The 17,510-nt window shown below is 38.2% G+C and overlaps 2 long non-coding RNA genes across 3 annotated transcripts in view; both read left to right on the top strand.

Moving 5' to 3' along the window:
- The first annotated feature begins 2,500 nt into the window (after nt 1-2,500).
- On the top strand, nt 2,501-12,967 carry LOC131329142 (uncharacterized). 2 transcript variants are annotated; one of them, XR_009200659.1, is made up of 5 exons: nt 2,501-2,687; nt 7,878-7,935; nt 9,313-9,393; nt 10,261-10,360; nt 12,727-12,967. It is a non-coding gene; the product is annotated as an uncharacterized LOC131329142 (long non-coding RNA). The 2 variants fall into 2 exon arrangements; XR_009200658.1 differs by lacking the exons at nt 7,878-7,935; nt 12,727-12,967 and having other exon boundaries at nt 10,261-11,834.
- Nucleotides 12,968-16,217: 3,250 nt separating this feature from the next.
- LOC131329141 (uncharacterized) overlaps nt 16,218-17,510 on the top strand; it is a 39,878-nt gene continuing 38,585 nt past the window's right edge. Inside the window, exon 1 of the long non-coding RNA XR_009200655.1 lies at nt 16,218-16,616. This is a non-coding gene — a long non-coding RNA (uncharacterized LOC131329141). The remainder of the gene's footprint in view (nt 16,617-17,510) is intronic.

Raw genomic sequence — 17,510 nt, 5'->3', positions numbered from 1 at the left:
GAAAAAAACTTGCCAAGTTGGCATTAACTGAAGAATAATTACAAGGCACATCAATGTCCCTCTTTTAGATGATCCTTGTTTTGTGTTTCATGATTGTACTTCTATGTAGTGCAATCATAAGTGGATTGCCCCAGGCATGCACCTACTGATGCGCTCATTACTGGGTGGCTAGTCAAGGTCTATGTGGCATCTCCTTCAAAATGTCTCTCTCTCTCTCTCTCTCTCTCTCTCTCTCTCTCTCTCTCATATGAATCTCCAACAGTAATTCTTCACTTTGTTCATTCCAAATAAAATACCATTGGTAGGTGCAAGATGAAAACCTCATGCTCTACTGTTAACACCCAGTTCAATGGAGATAAAAGCTACTTTATGCAAGTACTTTAGAAGGTTAAGTGAACCATTTAGTCCAGCCCTTCAACCAGATCCCACATTGGAGAGTGTTGTGCGGTGGGCCCCCAAAGGACCCAACCACAACCCGACCATTATTGATGTTTATGATATTGGGAAAATAACCAAACCAAACATATGCGAAAAATAACGGAGAAACCAAACCAAACAAAAAAAACAAATAAGAGAGACCAAGATATACGTGGTTTAGCTTACAGATGTACTAGAATCGCAAGGAAGGTTAAAATACAGATGAACTAGAATATTAAGGTTATCTATGTATATATAACAGAATATCAAGGCTTTTGAAAAGATTATCCATGCTTCTGTCTACATTTTCTGGGCATTCCATAATCATCCGTTGAGATAGCTAATTTCCTTATGATCTAGGAATTAATGAAATGTCCCTCAAGAACTCCTCCCAACAACTTAAGAAAACCAACCTATTTAGAGAGACAGAGAGTAATCTGTTGCACAACCCATAAACAGGGATCATCTAATAGGGAAAACACAATAGAATGATTAAAGTGACAAATTAGCTAAACCGAAGCATGAGGGAAGGTTTCAACCTCAAAATGGTCCCAAATAATAGTAAGTACGTGAGATAAAATTGAAGTTGTGTAAGTCAAAAACTCTTTACCTTGGACAAGAATGAAAGTCGAGGAAGCACTGCCACAAACCCATTGAATATCGACTGAGGAAGAGGGCTGCTCTATTGTCGTTGTCAGTTGGCAACAAAGAGAGGAGGAATCAACAGAGTAACGAGATGGAGGGAGAGAGCAACACACACACACACACACACACAAAAAGGGTTTCTCTGGTTGTTGGAGAGGAGGAGAGAGGGAGCAACGCACCGAGAGAGAGAGCAACACACTCAGAGAGAGAGGCGCTAGGGTTTTAGAGTGATTTGGGTGGGAGCCTGGGAGGGTTTCACGTGTTTTGGGTGGGAGAAAAAAGGGGAACAACGGCGCGTGTAGAAGAAGGGGTACTTTTGTCCAAGTCTGTTTTGGATTCCATGTATTGAAAAATATTTTTCTCCTTCACATGACTTTTGAATTCCTAGAAACTACTCCATGACTTGAGCATTATTTACCCCTTTCTCCACTGATATGCAATTTCCCGGGAGGGAACCCACCTGCCCGAATATTTTTCTCCGTTCACATGACTTTTGAATTCCTAGAAACTACTCCATCACTTGAGCATTATTTACTCCTTTCTCCACTGATATGCAATTTCCCGGGGGGAACCCACCCGCCCGTATCGTTCTAGATATTTGTTGTAGACGACTCGTCTCTCTCTCTCTCTCTCTCAAGCCTTCGTTTAACCTTCGTCTAACGCAAAACGTCCCCCGCTCCCCCATTTATGAAGCACAACGGCTATTTCTCTCTCTTATCTCCGCCTGTGCTTTCTCTCTCATTCTAATTTCAAATCCAGATTCTATCTCTCGTTTCATATCCTCGATCTAGCGTGATCCTCGTTGATGTCGTCTCAGATCGCTCTCGTTCTGGTAATGCCTAGTTTCGTACACGACGACGCTATGCATTGCGTTGGTAATTTGTACATTATTCTTCTGTATTGAACGCTCTTGATCGATCTCGCTATTCTCCGTTTGGTTCTCGACAAACCTCGAGAAAGGGGGAAAAGCTAGTAATGAATGCGTTCCTTTTTCTTTTTTGATTTTTTAGTGTCGTCTCGATCGTCTTAGGGGTCTAGTAACGCGCATTCCACGCTATTCATTGCGCTGGTAATTTCTCACGTTCTTGTGTGTTAACCGCTCTTGATTTCGTGTGTTCTACGTTTGGTTGTCGAGTAAACTAGAGAAAAAAAGGGGAAAAGTAAAAGAATGCGTTTGCAGCGTTTTCTTAAATATTCTTCTACTCTCTTCACTGAAATCTTTTCAACGTTGTTCTTTTTTGATCGGCAAAATCTTTTCAATGTTTTTACCAGTTACTTCTTTCTATTGCTATAAAACTATACGCTTAACTTTAAATAACTTACAACTTTTTTTTTGGATAAGTCAAACAACTTACAACTTGTTCGTATTGGTATCGCGATTCTCTTTGATCTCATCTCGATCACTTCCGTTCTGGTAAGGCGCACTCTGCCCAATGAATAACCAGGCTCGTATGCTCTTCTATATAACTACTTACAACTTGTTCATATTGTTATCTTAGGATCCTGTTATTTGTTTTCGAAAATTTTGAAGATTGACGGTGTAAGGTAATTTTGCAAAAATTTCAGATCAACGGGAGAAGGAAGGTGGATGTGTGATCAGATGTGGATATTCTTCCTTTTATCAGGTGCGGATTAATGTTTCCCTTTGTGGTTCTTTAAATCAACTGTTTAAAAGTAAATGTTTAAGTGTGTTCTAATAGTTCAGCTTTCCGACAACTTGATGTTTTTGCCTGTTCAAAAGCAATCTTTAGTGTATCAATTCAGCTTTCCTTCAACTTAACGTTTTTTACTTCTGACTTTTCACCTTACGTTATGGCTTTACTGGTCCCTTTACTATTTGGCTAGATGATTTATATGTCATTCGCAGATGTCATGATAATGGCTTTTGGTGTGTGATAAGACAATATGTACGCATACTGTAGTTGTGATTTTCTATCTTTAGCATAGAGACAAATAAAGCTGCTGCCTGCTGGTATGAATGTTTATTCAATGCTTCTTGCCTTCTTCTATGGCCTCGTCATATGTACAGTATTTACATTTTTCTTTCTTTAGCCTGGAGAAAAATAAGCAGTTGTAACTTGTGTGGCCTTTCCATGTGTAAATACTTAGAATTGCACACATGTATTTTTAAGCTGGCAAAGAGATGGAGGTTTGTGTGGCTTATTTGCTACTACCTTCTAGCTTTGTTTTGTCTAATGTATTGGGAATATGGTTTGTAGCATGGGTATATTACTATATTGTTTTCCTTTTCCCTTTCTGTTCTTCATAAACTGATTTGCCTCCTTGTTTAGATGCATTTTCCCATTGATTGCAACAAAATTCCATTGGTAACTCTTTTTATTCCATCTTTTGTTTGCTTGTTTCTGGTGGTGATGAATTTAGAGATTTTAGGTACTATTACTGCATTACTTTATCATAAGTATTAAGTACTGCTTCGTAATATTTCAAAATCTTGGCAAAAATGCATTCCCAGAAATAGAATTTTTGGATGTTGTATTTAGAAGCATCCTGTTGTATCTCTGGGATTGCATGTTTCAGTCAACTTCTTCCCACCTCAGCGCTAATTGACACGTATGAGGTAGTTCATTTTTCCTTCTAAGATGGTGCGAGCGCATGCATGTGCTCTAATCATCGGATCTTACATTTAAAAAACTCCCCTATTACATACTAAATTACATGTAAACTTGTTTATCACTTCATGACAGCGAGAAAACATAATGCTTACTTGATTCTTGTAGGATGTTAAATCCCCTATTGCATACTATATTTAGTCAATTACATGTAACCTTGTTTATCACTCTATGACAACAAGAGAACATAATGCTTACTTGATCCTTGTAGGATGTTACTATTTTTTAAGTTGGGCAATTGAAAATTATTATTCAAAGTTTTTTTTTACTCCACTTTTTTGCTGGTTTCGATGTTTTTCTAGCACTGTAATTTATTTCTTCTTCTACTTTATGGTTTGGGTATGGATATAGCCGGGGGAAATCTGATCCCCATCTGGAGGTGGGTTTGGTGATTTATTCAATATCCCCATTGAGGATGGGGGCGGGGATGGTAAAAGATTCTCCAATTGAGGAACAGGAGTGGAATAGGGTCCCCTGATTCATACCCTACGCATTATTCCTAAATTGCATTCGCTTGAGGTTCTTGTTGGTTAAGGTTATTTGTCTTATCTACTCGGCACCTTTTGGCTGTTGGTAGAAACTACATCATGAGCTGGTCCTATTGGGATTAGCAGAGTTTAGCTATTAGCCTCCGCTCGGCCTCCCCATTCACCATGCCATTGATGGTTTTGATCGCATCGATATCTTTGGGTTTGTCTTGGTTCTTTGGTGACGTGACTTTGGTCTTCTCTTCATTAATGAACTCCTTCAAGTGGCTGACCGCCGCCAATCCTCCAACTGGTTGTCATATGTCCTCTTTCCTAACTTCTAGTCCCTAAATTTGGGATCCCTCATAAACTCCTGGGTTTGTCCGAAGAATGGCATGTTGTAAATTTTTATTTTAAAGATTTTATTTGTGAGTTGTTTGCTTTCTTTTAGGTCTCCTTCCCTCCCTCGTTATTGGATGAGTTCTCCTCGACCACTTATTATTGTTCCTTTGCTTCTTCTAGCCTAGCTTGTAGTTCGATGCGGCTCATTAGCTCGTTCATGTTAGCTAAGGGAACCAAAAAGACGATTTTGAAGTTTGAACACTTAGAATCACATCTGAGTTTAAATGATGTCACGATGATCTTGGGGTCATAACCTTTGATTTCATTGAATAGTTTCTTATGTCAGGAATGTTTCATTCTTGCCTTTCTGTAGGCTCGAGTAAAGCATTAACCTCTTTCTTCTACTTAGTGTTGGTCACGATTCGAGCCAATTGATTGCTCCTTTCCTATCAGAGGTACACCTGTTCAAGATGTTTGTTGAACCAAACAAAGTAGCCAATGTTCACCCAGGCTAAAAGGGATCAGTTTACACACGAAAGCATCATTGGTTAGTAGTGAAAGAGGCAATGTTCAGCCAGGTGAGTGGATTCCATTGGCAGCCTTTCCGGCTCTATTTTCAGGATGAAAGGGGTGGATGTTAGCTGAACATGGATTAGCTCAAACTCAGACAGGTTCAATTTCAAGTCCTCTTCCCGTTTCTTCTTGCTGAGTATTACTTTGCTGCTTCAACTTTTTCTCTCAACTTTTCCATTTTTTGCTTCGTGGGTGGGCGAGTTTTTGAACTGCGGGGCTTCTGACCTATCCCATTCTCTTGGCTTATGTCGTTTGAGTTTAGAGATGTGGCTAACCATCCGCCCGAGGAAACTTTCCCTTACTATCGTCTTGCAAAAAAATTGAGAAAAGATAAGACGTTTTCGTTTGAGCAACAGACATGTTCGGAGAGCGTATGTGTCCGGGATGTGATGTTAGTAAATGACCTCCAATAAGTGTCTGTGCTTCATTAATAATACGAGGAGGCTTTTTGGAACTTGGGTGGGACAGTCATCTTTGTCCAACCTCCTCTATCCATCCTACCGCAACACCACAAAAGTAGTGGACCACTACTACTGTTAAGTTACTATTAGTCCCAAAAGCTTAAATTTTTAGGAAATGGTCCCATCAATGTATATCAAGCTGTTTAACACCCTCCCTCACATGTAACCCAAAAGCTATTAAGAAATGGGCCCAACAATGTATATCAAGCTATTCAACGACTACAAACACTGATGGTCAAATCTAAAGTAAAAGACTCGAGAGCAAGGCTAGGGAACTTGACAAATTAGCCGGTAGTCCCAAATATGCTTGGGAGCATCATGAAACTTCATGATTGTCCTGATATGAGGTTCCAAACTATGCCATAACGAGCCATAACATTTGAATCCATAGCTTCCCATTCAAGAAGAGTGGCATTAGCTTTTGAGTGGAGGAAGATCTGTTATGTATCTCAGTTTTGTCTTACCCTTGAGAAAGACTTTAAAAACATGTATTGAGGAGAGGTAATTGACACTATTTAGTAGCTTAGAGGTAATACACTAAGCATATTAGAAAACACAATAAAATAAGTTGTCGAGATAAAAAAAAAAGGGTGCAAAATTGAGGTTTCGGACATTGTACATGAGCCCGAACAAATACACTCTAGAAAGCATGTTAAAATCTCACCAAATGAGTAAAACTATGGTAGATCTGTCCTTGACAAGTTATAACGGCTCCTTATGATGGATTTCAACCACCATACTTTTTGGGTAAAGCTCCAAATTGCAAATCGAACAGCTATGGTATTTGATTCAAAATTAACTAGAAAATTGCAAGACTCTCCCAATAATGACTTCAAATTATTCCACCAAAATCACCATCCTCACTTGCAGATCGCTAATTGAAATTGCTGGGCATTGATATCGTACAAATTCCAACGTCATTAAAGATATGAAGATATTAATCCATCCTAATCACCTCACAACGGTTTGTAGAGTTGTTACGTCTATTAGGGTTGGACAAGATGGCTTTGATACCTAGATCTCCTCAAGGTAAGTACACAGGCTGTAGTATTAGCCATATGGAGATAATGATCAAGGTTGCATAATCTTCTTCTTCTCCTAACCTGTATTTATATATTATGCCACAGCAATGACAATAATACCTTGGTTACTAATCATAAAGAAACAAGACATGAAAATAACGAAAATAACATTCTCTCTAGTAGTGACGCGATCCGATACCTATGTTGCAAGTTAACTTGGTTTCGTCTTAGTTAAGTAGGTATTAGAAAAAACTTAGTAAAATGCAATCACCTTCCTTTCTACCCATGGGAAATAAGAAGTTCCAAGTACCAACAAAGATTATAAACGAATAATGAGAAAAACTAACACGAATTTAAGCAACCTTCCAAGTTGGTTGAAGCCCTTGAAGTTTGTCTCTTTTGTTTCATTATGTGTAGAAGCTTTTGTCTATCTATTCCATTTCCTCTTACTTGAGCATCTCAGTCAATGCATTTGCTAATGTTGAACCTTTAGTTTTTCTTATCCCTAATGTAACTTGAGGGAAGAAATTGACAAAAGTCAAACAAAAATAGTTTCACAAAACTTAAAAAATGAAGTAACGTCAATTGACCACCTTCAATCCTTCCCTTCTAGCTAAATGGGTTGTTAAACTTGTACTTTGTGGTACTATTTTTCAAGAAGCCTCCATGTGCTAATATCTTGAATATAGCTTAAGTCATGTCATATTCTTGTCATTTTCTTTTACAGCCCTATATGATTTGGTCAAGGGTCACATAAATGGCTGGCTCCCCTTTTTCTTAGTCTTGCATTGGATATAGCTTAAGTCAAGTCATATTCTTATCATTTTCTCTTACAGCCCTATATGATTTGGACAAAGGTCACATAAATGTCTGGCACCCCTTTTTCTTAGTCTTACATTGCTTGCTAATGTCGATGATAGCTTTGACAATGCTTTGGAATCTATATTGCTAGGTGAAAAAACGGTATGTTGTTTCTAGAGTAGTCATGTTACGGATGTTAGGGATCCACTGAATTTTTATGGTAGTTTTGACTTGATTTGCCTCCTTCCTATTCCAGATCTTGTGAATGAATCCCTTTCCAATCGACTAGGATTTTGTGGTTACGGGATGGCAAATAAACTTTCCACATTGAAGTGATTTTATTTTATTTTTGGATCGGCCGCATTGAAGTAATTCATACAGTTAGTAATGCATTTCAATTAGCTTATCATTTGCTAACCTCTGACCAAGCAAGTTGAAGAAGCCTTCCTCAATAACTCCACATTTCAGCTATCTGTCTTTCTAGATAATAGTTCTTGTAATTCTTTGGTGCTGCTGCAGCCCTCCACCTATATGACAACCACTTGCAACCCTCGGCACAATGTTTGGGACCCCTACGGTATGTGAAGAAAATCTTTTGAGAATCTTCTATTTAATCGGTTTTGCATCTGCAGCGGAAACAATATGGTGGATATTAGTTAAAATACTCTAGTTGATTGTAGTTCATTGTTTGGCAATATTATTTTTGAAGCTAGTGTTGCATGTCACTTTCTACTTGGGGCACTTTCAACTGACGTTACATTACTAGCCTGTTACTTTTATTTTGTTATCTTGTCCCTTGTAAAATCAGGTTTGATCTGTAGTCCGGGCTTTTGTTCCTATAAATTACCCGAATTTGTTAAGTTCATCAAAATGTCGCTTATCTTCATGATGTAAAGATAATATTTTTCTTGCTAAATTTCAAACAGCATTTGCTTCCCAACTACCTGGTTAGAGTTTTTATCTGTCTTGTAGCTCTCCTCTATGAAAAGGTTCTTCATTAATTACTCTTACTAAGACATCCATGTCCTCTCAGTTATAAAGAAGATGTGTACTTTTGCTTCTCAATTAAAACCAATGCATCCATTTCCCTCTCAACTAAAGAGAACTTGTCCTTTTGCTTTGTGCAGCAACTCAATTTCAAACTTGAGGGACTAGCTTATCAGAACATCTCTTGTTCGACCGTTTGTTATCAGATTTGTTGCCCTTGGTCCACCATATGATTTTTTTCCAAGTAATGTGTATTTAAAATATTTGGGTCTTTTTCTGATTTCTGTTCTCTATCATCTTGGTACTGATTAAGTTTCCCTGAAATTTATCAGATTATCACATTTATATACATGTATGCATGTCTATGATGGTTGGGAGTTTGCTTCTGAATCAGAGAGTAGTGTGTTGTAAGTGGACTGTACAATCGTACCTATGCATTACTTGTGTACTTGGGCAAGCTAGGAATGTGTTTTGTTTCTTCTGGTAGGCTCCACTGCTTATCTCATAGGTCGAGAATGGTTGGAGGTTGCCAACTATTTTGAGTTGTGGAAAGGAGCTGTAAAATGGTTCTTCTCATCTCTGCATGGGACTTGTTTCATCGCTCTCCATCAGCAGCAAGAAAGGAGTCTGCTTGGTCACGCCCTGTTTGGAGAATGACATCTTAGGCATGACTATTCATTTTTAGCTGGTCCATTCTTATTGAACTTTATGGCAGCTTGCTGCAAGTTTGACAGATTATCTGTTGATTTAGTTTCAGTTATAGTTCAGTACACCTTTCTTATCATAAGATTGGTAGGGTAAGATCGCACTTACAACCGTATCTATCAAATTGTATCCATTGGCACATACTGAAAATCAGCTTGTCTTGTACCTGCATCTTTTATCTATAACTTGTTTGCAGCTTTCGTTCTGTATATTTATTTTACTATAGTAATCTGTATTGGCATCACTGCTTATATGTGTGCAGGCACCTATTATCACAATGTAGAACATGTGACGACAGAACTGCTTTAGTTTGAAGACTATGAAGTCAATGATAAATAAGAAGGTACACGACTTTTTCCCTTTTCACGAGTAACTGAATGAAAAATGCATCTATTGTTGATATGGCTCTTTTTTTGGTTGAATGAAGGGAAATATAATAATCTTTTGGCTTCTAAACATCTTGGGTTTTTGGGTTGCACAGATTTAGACTACATGAAATGCCTCTTGATTTATGTTGATTATATCGTTGGGAGCATATATTAGTCCCCCCCTTGATTTTTAATGACATGAAGTTTCTTAAATATATTAGCAAGTGTGACGGGCTGGACTGACCCAACAAGTATTTCTTTCTTGGCAACGGAACATGCACGAACAATACCAGTAGTTTCAGTTGCACTACCGAGTTGGCATCCGCTATTTTATCACCAATGGAATCAATTGGCGGCGATATTATGTTCAACCAAATCAATATGTACTTCTTACCACTATTTTCACAAAACAGTGAACAAAATAGTTAATCATTTGTCCATCTCAGGTGATAAATATATTAAGAAGCTAAAAATCACCCGTCACATGCAGTGCTTTTAGCCTTTCCTTATTGTTAGTCGTCTCAACTTTACTTACATAGCTGTTTTCTTTCCTTACCTCACACTTTCTAGTACTGATTTCATTGATAACATTGAATCAAGTTTTCCTGCGTACTGATTTGTGGTTTTTATACCACTTCTCCCTAATGGAAGAATAAGTTGTAGCCATTGCAGCCTTTTGTTGATAAGTGATCAACTACGTGCATCCAATGGTCGATCCATCTTCTCTAATGCAGTTGTAGTGTGCCACATTTTCGCAAAGAGAAATTGGGATCAAAATAATGTGAATTCATTTAAAATAATTTGCAGAGATACTGAATTGCACAGTTTTGATTTTACCCCAGTTTTGTCGCTCTTGCTGGCGTTTTATAGTTTTGTTGCTGTGGCTGGCGAAGCTGAAGATGGACTGGTATATGCAAGTCCTCTCCAAAGCTTAAACTGCTTGTGAGTATAGAATTTCTATTTCCTTCATTTATCTCCCTTGTTCCATAGACCAGGGGAAATGTGCGAAACGCTTGCTCTGAGGGTAACAATTCAATGCTTTTTGCTTCTTAAGATAAGTTCGAGGATGGAAAGAGAGTAGTCTATATTACACTTAAGCTTCTATTAGTTGTCTATCTAATTACCTTCCTACATAACTCCTTTTTTTTGTGACGAAGTATGTTTACCTTCTTATACAGCTCCACATTTTCATGGTGAATGAGGTTTCCTGCAATAAATTCCATCAAATTAAGCTAGTAAAGGTGAAATTGTACGAGAATAAAGCACCTTTAGTGGCCAAGTTATTATAATAGACCTTTCGGTTAAGTTCTTGAATTTTATCAATCAGTATTTGGTCCTACAAAATTAGAAGTGTTAGGGTGGATAATCCAGCTGTGGATGTATGTAACAGATCGTCAGATAATTATTTGCACAGGGTATTGAAGTTTCAGACCTTTCTTGAACGAACACCTTTAAGACTCATTTCCAGTTGGTTTTCCAAATTTTGTAATTCGTTAACATTTAAACCAGGCAGCTCTTCTCCCATCAGTTGCCTATAACAGTCTAGAGCAAATATAGTATGAGTTTGCATACCCTGCCATTGTTTATTATCCACAACAGAGGCGCATCTATGAGATAATAGTGGCTTCTTATTATTTCAAGTTTTAGTACGTTAAATCTTCAATGCCTGTAAGAAGTTTGTCTCTATCTTTTGGCCAAAATCTGGTCTACTTCAGGATGAATTCTAGATATTAAGGCGAGCCAATTTTTGGCTAGCTCATATTGGTCAATTTCCCTTTTTTTTTTCCTCGCATAGGTGGGTTTGACTAGAAATGTGATGTGGTACTTAGTCCCAATGCATTTGTACGGCATGTAAATTACAGTCATGACTATTTTTGTTGTAATTGTCATGTTTCACCACTTTTTTAACTCACGTAATTATTGTTGGTCTATGTTGAAGCCAAAAGACCGTCCACATGGCTTACTCACGTAATTCATGCTCACGTTTGGTTTAGTTTCTGTTTAATTGATGTCATGTAATAAAAGGCAATTAGAAGCTTTTTGCATTGACTATCTTTCAATGATATTTTTCTCCCTCTTAATGACTTCCTTTTAATCAGTAGGGTTCTTGTTTTGCAGTTTTTTGGTTGTCTGTAAGAACTTCAGGATTACATGAGAGGGAATGGGTCAGGATGTCAGGATTGAGATCCCACTATGAACGTGGAAATTGGAAACCCAACCACTCTTGGCCCTATTTTTTAACAAAGGTGCAAACTATTTAACTCAGATATCTCAAGCTAGGCAAGGTGTGATAAGGTTTTGCTGGTAATTAAGAATTTATGCTAAGGAGTTGGGCTTTAGTGTTTGATAGGCTTTGGTATTCAGCATGGCCGCTTAGTCATAACTTAGGTGCAATGTTGCTGTTTCAGATGTCTGATGTGTTAGTATGACTCTGTTGATCAAGAAAAATACATACAGGATGAGTCTTAAGTTACCATTCAGATGTTTGACTACGACTTTGTTGATCAAGAAAAATACACATAGGATGAGAATTAGGTCTAAAGTTGCCGCTACATGATGAACAAAGAAACGTAGGCCCTTCAGCGTGCTTGTCAATCACATGAAAACATTATGAGCAAATAACACATTTTGACACATTTTTTCTTCTCATTTAATTACTATAGAAGTTTTGACACATTTTTTCTCAATAAGAATTCGTTATTTGAGATGGTGACTTGACTGCCCTTTCCCACGATTACTTGATATATCCAAAATGCCCCTCGCTTTAGTGCGTTTGTCTTCCTAGCTGCGAGGATTGTTTAGTAATTTTGGTACGTGCAATTATTTATGGCACTGTGTACTTTTTTCTTACTCAAGAAGGAAAAGCTCACTTTTCTTTCTTTTCTACCTACTCTTGTACGTTTTCCTAAGCAAAAGCTGCCATATAGTGCTCTTTTCTTTCTCTCGTCTCCTCTTCGCCCTAACCCTAGCTTTGTAAATCCACAAAACCGAGTCATTCCTTCCTTCACCCGTGCTTCTCTCTACAATGAAGCTCGTTGGGTCCATCCTCTCATCCCTGTCTTTATTTTCGTTCTGTATTTTCCCTGTCTTTATTGAATTCAAGTGTTGCATGGGAGTGCAATTTTGTTCACCCTCCTTAGAAGAGGGTGAACATTACCCACCACAAAATGTCATGCTTACCATGCAATACACTTTTTTGGTAAGCATGACATCACTTTGTGGTGGGGTCCACATCATTTCAACCAATAGAAAGGAGGGTAATGTTCACCCTTTTAAGCGGAGGGTTAACAAAACTCAACTCGTTGCAGGGAGAAATAGCTCTGGATCTTCCCAGGGATCGTGTGAAGTGGGTTCGGAAGTGCTCCTCGAGAATGGTTATGACAACAATGGCAGCGGCGTATTTCAGGGTGGACCGCTGGAAGAGTTTGAGGTTTCGAATTTAAGTTGTTTTTCCCCTCCACCTTCTGCAGTTTATTATTTGTTTTTTTGTATGTCCAGATTATTTAGGGCTAATGATTTTGCCACTCCACTATTTGTTAACACCACTTCCCTTTTGTGATGCTAGCTTTATGCTGCTAGCTTTTTCTCACTTTCCAAATGCATGGGTGTTTTAGTTATTTATCTGTTCTTAAGTTGGAATTTGCACCATATGCATTCTTTATTGTTCGGGAGATTTAATTCATAAATAGCAAGTTAGAGTTTGGACCGTATGCATTCTGAATCTTCGGTTTTCGATTCATGTGATTCACCGTTTGATTTTTTAGAATTATCTTCTTTGTGTGATCTTTAATTTTGTGGTGTAAGCAGGTCTTGATGAAGTTGAAGAACGAGACATGATTGAGCTCAAGAACGGCACCATTGTTCACGGCACCATCATAGGTCTCTCTCTCTCTCCTAAAGAAACAATAAACGAAGAAATTAACACAGACTATGTTAAGTTAACAAAGAACAAGGTCCAACTTTTTTCACTATTACTGACTTCTTCTCCCCTTCCGGTGAAAGAATTGAAATTCAACTCCTTCAAGCTGAATAGTTATATGAGGATCTTAAGTTCAATTTGATATCCGTTTTGAAGTAGTGTTACTGTTTACTCACTTTCTCAGTATTGAAACGATGATTAGGGTGTTGAACAGACCACGGTTTCTTTTTTTTGTGGCCGATTCAATTTCTTTTTCCCTGGCGAATTTTCGGTGTTTATAGCCAATTCAATTGTGAAACACCCCCAACCTCCTGCCATAGCCACCAACACATGCAAACACATCAATCTGAGTTCTTTTGTAGGGTACATGTTTCTTTTATCGTGCTTCGTGACTACTGTCCTTCAAATATGTTATATGCCCCATTTTCAACTAATTGTTCGGCTACTGTCCTTCAACTACTTGTTTGTGTTTTTTTCTCGGTTTCTTTTGATTGGCAGAAACTGGTTCGAGTCAATGTGGATGGAGCAGTCATCGTTGCCAATGGAGGAGGGAAAGGAGCTACGACTGTGGCTGTGGACTGCAATTTGATTTGTCAGTGTCTCTTTGTCGTTTCACGCCCTTACTGGAAAACTGTAGTGCATCCACTACTATGGAGCACGGGTACCGGTACGCGGTACGGGTACGGTACGGGTACGGGTACGGGAAACGGCAAAACCCCAAAAAAGTAGGGTACGGGTACGGCGAATAGATATATAATTTTTTTCTATTTTTTATTGCTTTAAATGAAATATAAACCCATTTTACCAACAAAAAGTAACATAGATAAAAGTTCGAAGTTCATACATCAAGTTCAACGTGCCTAGATCAAAGCTAGACGAGTTCCTTATTCCTTACATACCAACAGTACTTACAAACATTGACTCAGTGTAAACGTGTATGTGTATATAAAAGAGAGAGAACTTACGTCTTCTGTTCCGATTTGGAGCCCTAGACCGCTGCCTCTCTCAGTGACTCAGTAAACGTGTATGTGTATATAAAAGACAAAAAAATTACACAATAAGCCCATATTTTATAATTATTTACAAAAAAATTCCTGAAATTTTGAAAAAAAAATCATTTTGGGCTAAAACGTACCCATGCCGTACCCTTGCCGTACCCATTCCGTACCCTTGCCGTACCCATGCCGTACCCAAAATTATCAAAAGTACCCGATCAAATTTTGCCGTACCCGGTACGTTTTTGCCGTACCGGCGCCGTACCCGTACCCGTACCCGTACCCGTACCCGGCACGGGTACGGCAACATTTCTGAAGTACCCGTGCTTCATAGATCCACTACTTCATAGATCCACTATCAGTTAAGAACCGAAGGTGAGTTATATTTCTTTGTGCCTTCTTTTTTGTAACTTTTTCACATCTTGGAAATATGGGCTCAGAGATTCTCTAGCTAACAATTTCGTCTATGTAAGCTTGTGCTGTATAGCGAACCAATAGTTCTGTTACAAATCGGGAATTTCTCAGTTTTTAGACATTTAATTTAACGATAAAATAATAATTAAAGAATTTCTCCATTCAGAGCACATCCAAAACCAAATTTGAAAATTAAGAGACCATGACATTATTTGATCACGCGGAGTTTCCAATATTTAGAATTAGAATTTTGGCAAATGGATTTGCGAACCTCATATTTGTGGATATGCAATCTATGGAAGTTTTTAAGTCCATCTTTCTCTTTAGGTTTCATCTAATGAGGTCGCTTCTCTTAGGCCAAATGACTGCAATGACTGCAATGAATAAGATGCCCATAGCTTCAGGTGGATAACAGAGATACCGGGATGGAAATGAGAGGCTGTTGCTGCTGTTCTTCTAGAGTAGGAGTGAACCGGTCACCAGATTGAGAAGGTTGCCAGTATTTCCTTTGGGCTAGCCTTTTAAAGAACAGAAGCCCAGGCTCTTGAAGCTCGGTGTGGCATGTAATTGAAGATTTGGAAGAAAGGAAAGATGAGTGTAAGGAGAGCGTATGGTTTCAGGCTTCATATGAGTTGGTGGTTAGTTATTGTTCAACTGTTATGTTGTGAACCTGTGGTTGTATATTATGCTGCCAGGGTTTTGATGCATCTGTTCCTATCTATATTTCTATTTAGACAAGCATTTAGGAGTGATTAGGACTGCAGATATGGAGGGATTTTGAACTTATGTGATGGATATCATTGTCAAGTTTACTACTATAACTTGCTTGCCGTTCAAACAAAACTTGCTTGCACCTACGAATTTGGTTATTTGTGTTTATTTGTTAAAAAAGTGTTCATATATGTTGAGACTGGGTAAATCTTTGATAGGGGTATGTTTAGAGTTTCATTTGTGTTCGAAAAACATAGATGTGCACATTTGGCTTCTTTATGTGTCTGATATAGAATAGTTGCGCCATTCGGTTTTGGAATTGGAGGAAAGGGAAGTGAAGCTAGATACAGATGTAACTGCTCCTTTTTATCGTTCTCATTGCTAGCATTGGTACGATGTTTCTACCAGACATACAAACAAGAGAAACTTGCATTATGACCGGTCGTTTTGTGCACACTGCATACTTCAGAAACACCATGAGATTGCTCTTTGTGATAACATGCCTACGTTATTGAAAGAATGTTGGTTAGCCCATAATTGGTGGACACCACCGAGTATAACTCCTTGGGTTTGAAATTTCAATTATTCAATTGGTGAAAACTTTTACACTAATCTGCTATTGTTATCCATCAGTTTGAGGTGACCATGCACTGGATGTTATACTCATCTCCGTGACTAGTGTACAGGTTTTAACAAGGGAAAATATTTTCCATGTACACATAGACTTATCATTTTGTTTCAATCCCAAATAGTTCAAGCTTAATAGATAGGTGCCAGAAAAATCAATGCGCTGAAAATTCATGAGCCAACTTTCAACTAAAATCCACAGGAGAATAACCTAAATGAAATGAAATCCGAAGGTAACAGAAACATCAGAAAGAAATATAAAATAGTCAGATTTTCAGAAAGCTATTTGCCTACGTGGGTATCGTTCATGAAGTAACATGCAAATTATGATCAGGCATGCCTACTTCTATTTGATTTAAGAGGTTTTATAATGTGTTTGACGTGAACTTCACATATGAAATGTCTGACTTGAATGCTTTTCTTTGCAGCCTACTTCTATTCGCTTCAACTTGGATGCTTGTCTGTATAAATCCAGTGTTGCAAGAGATTGGAGCTTTCTTTCCAGCTCAATGCAGATATGGTGTTTGAAAAGGTGAGCACTGTGACACCTCATTTCAATTCCTTCCAAATCCATGGGCGTTTGCCAAAGTTACTAGACAATACTTAAAAGCCTACGATCATGGACATAGATGAGTCGAACAGGGACCATCTGGTGCCTCATATTTCTTTATACAAGATCTATTGTGGAGCTCGAGCTCTGCTTATTTAATACTTAAACAAGCTGAGAAGAGCATAATACCAAGAGGAACAAGGTTTGTTCATGAACATGGTATATGCAGTCATATCAATAGCATTTTGGCTACTGCCATAGTAAGGGAGGTCGCTGTAATAGCAAACCTTGGTCTAGAATGGATTGTTGGATATTGCTAGCGATTAGTGCATTGCTTGCCTTGCCAGTAGCTGGGCCCTTTTAGATCGATTGGTGCATCCTGAGATATGCATAAATCAAGGATAGACCTAGGTGTTGTATCAATACAACAACATCAAGTATCCACCATCTTTCACACCCAAACACAAAGTCTTATCCTCCAATAAGGAAATCCTACTCATATTGTTTGAGTTACACATACTAGCAGAATCATGAAACATCCATGCACAAACAAGAAATGCACTATTCGAACCACAAGTATCATTTGGCATGACATAAGATCCAGAGTGCTCCAAAAAAGAAAAGGGTATCTATACCTTCCGTGCTCAAGGTTAGGTGTATCATTACATCAATAATCTATATCCTCGAAATAATGAGCCTTTTTTCCTCCAACTATACTTCTGCGATACAGAACAGGAAGTACAGAATAGGTTCAATTGTCTCAATAGTTTGGATAAAGACGTGGTATTTTACTGATGTGGTACTCAGAATGACTGATATATTTGATGCAGTGCTTGTGTATGGTCTGAATTGTTGTCAAACGTTTATCTTGTACGG

The sequence above is a fragment of the Rhododendron vialii genome, chromosome 6a (genome assembly GCF_030253575.1).
Source record: "Rhododendron vialii isolate Sample 1 chromosome 6a, ASM3025357v1".
NCBI lineage: Eukaryota > Viridiplantae > Streptophyta > Magnoliopsida > Ericales > Ericaceae > Rhododendron > Rhododendron vialii.
Note: the sequence above shows the minus strand (reverse complement) of the source record. Positions and strands in the feature narration are given on the sequence as shown.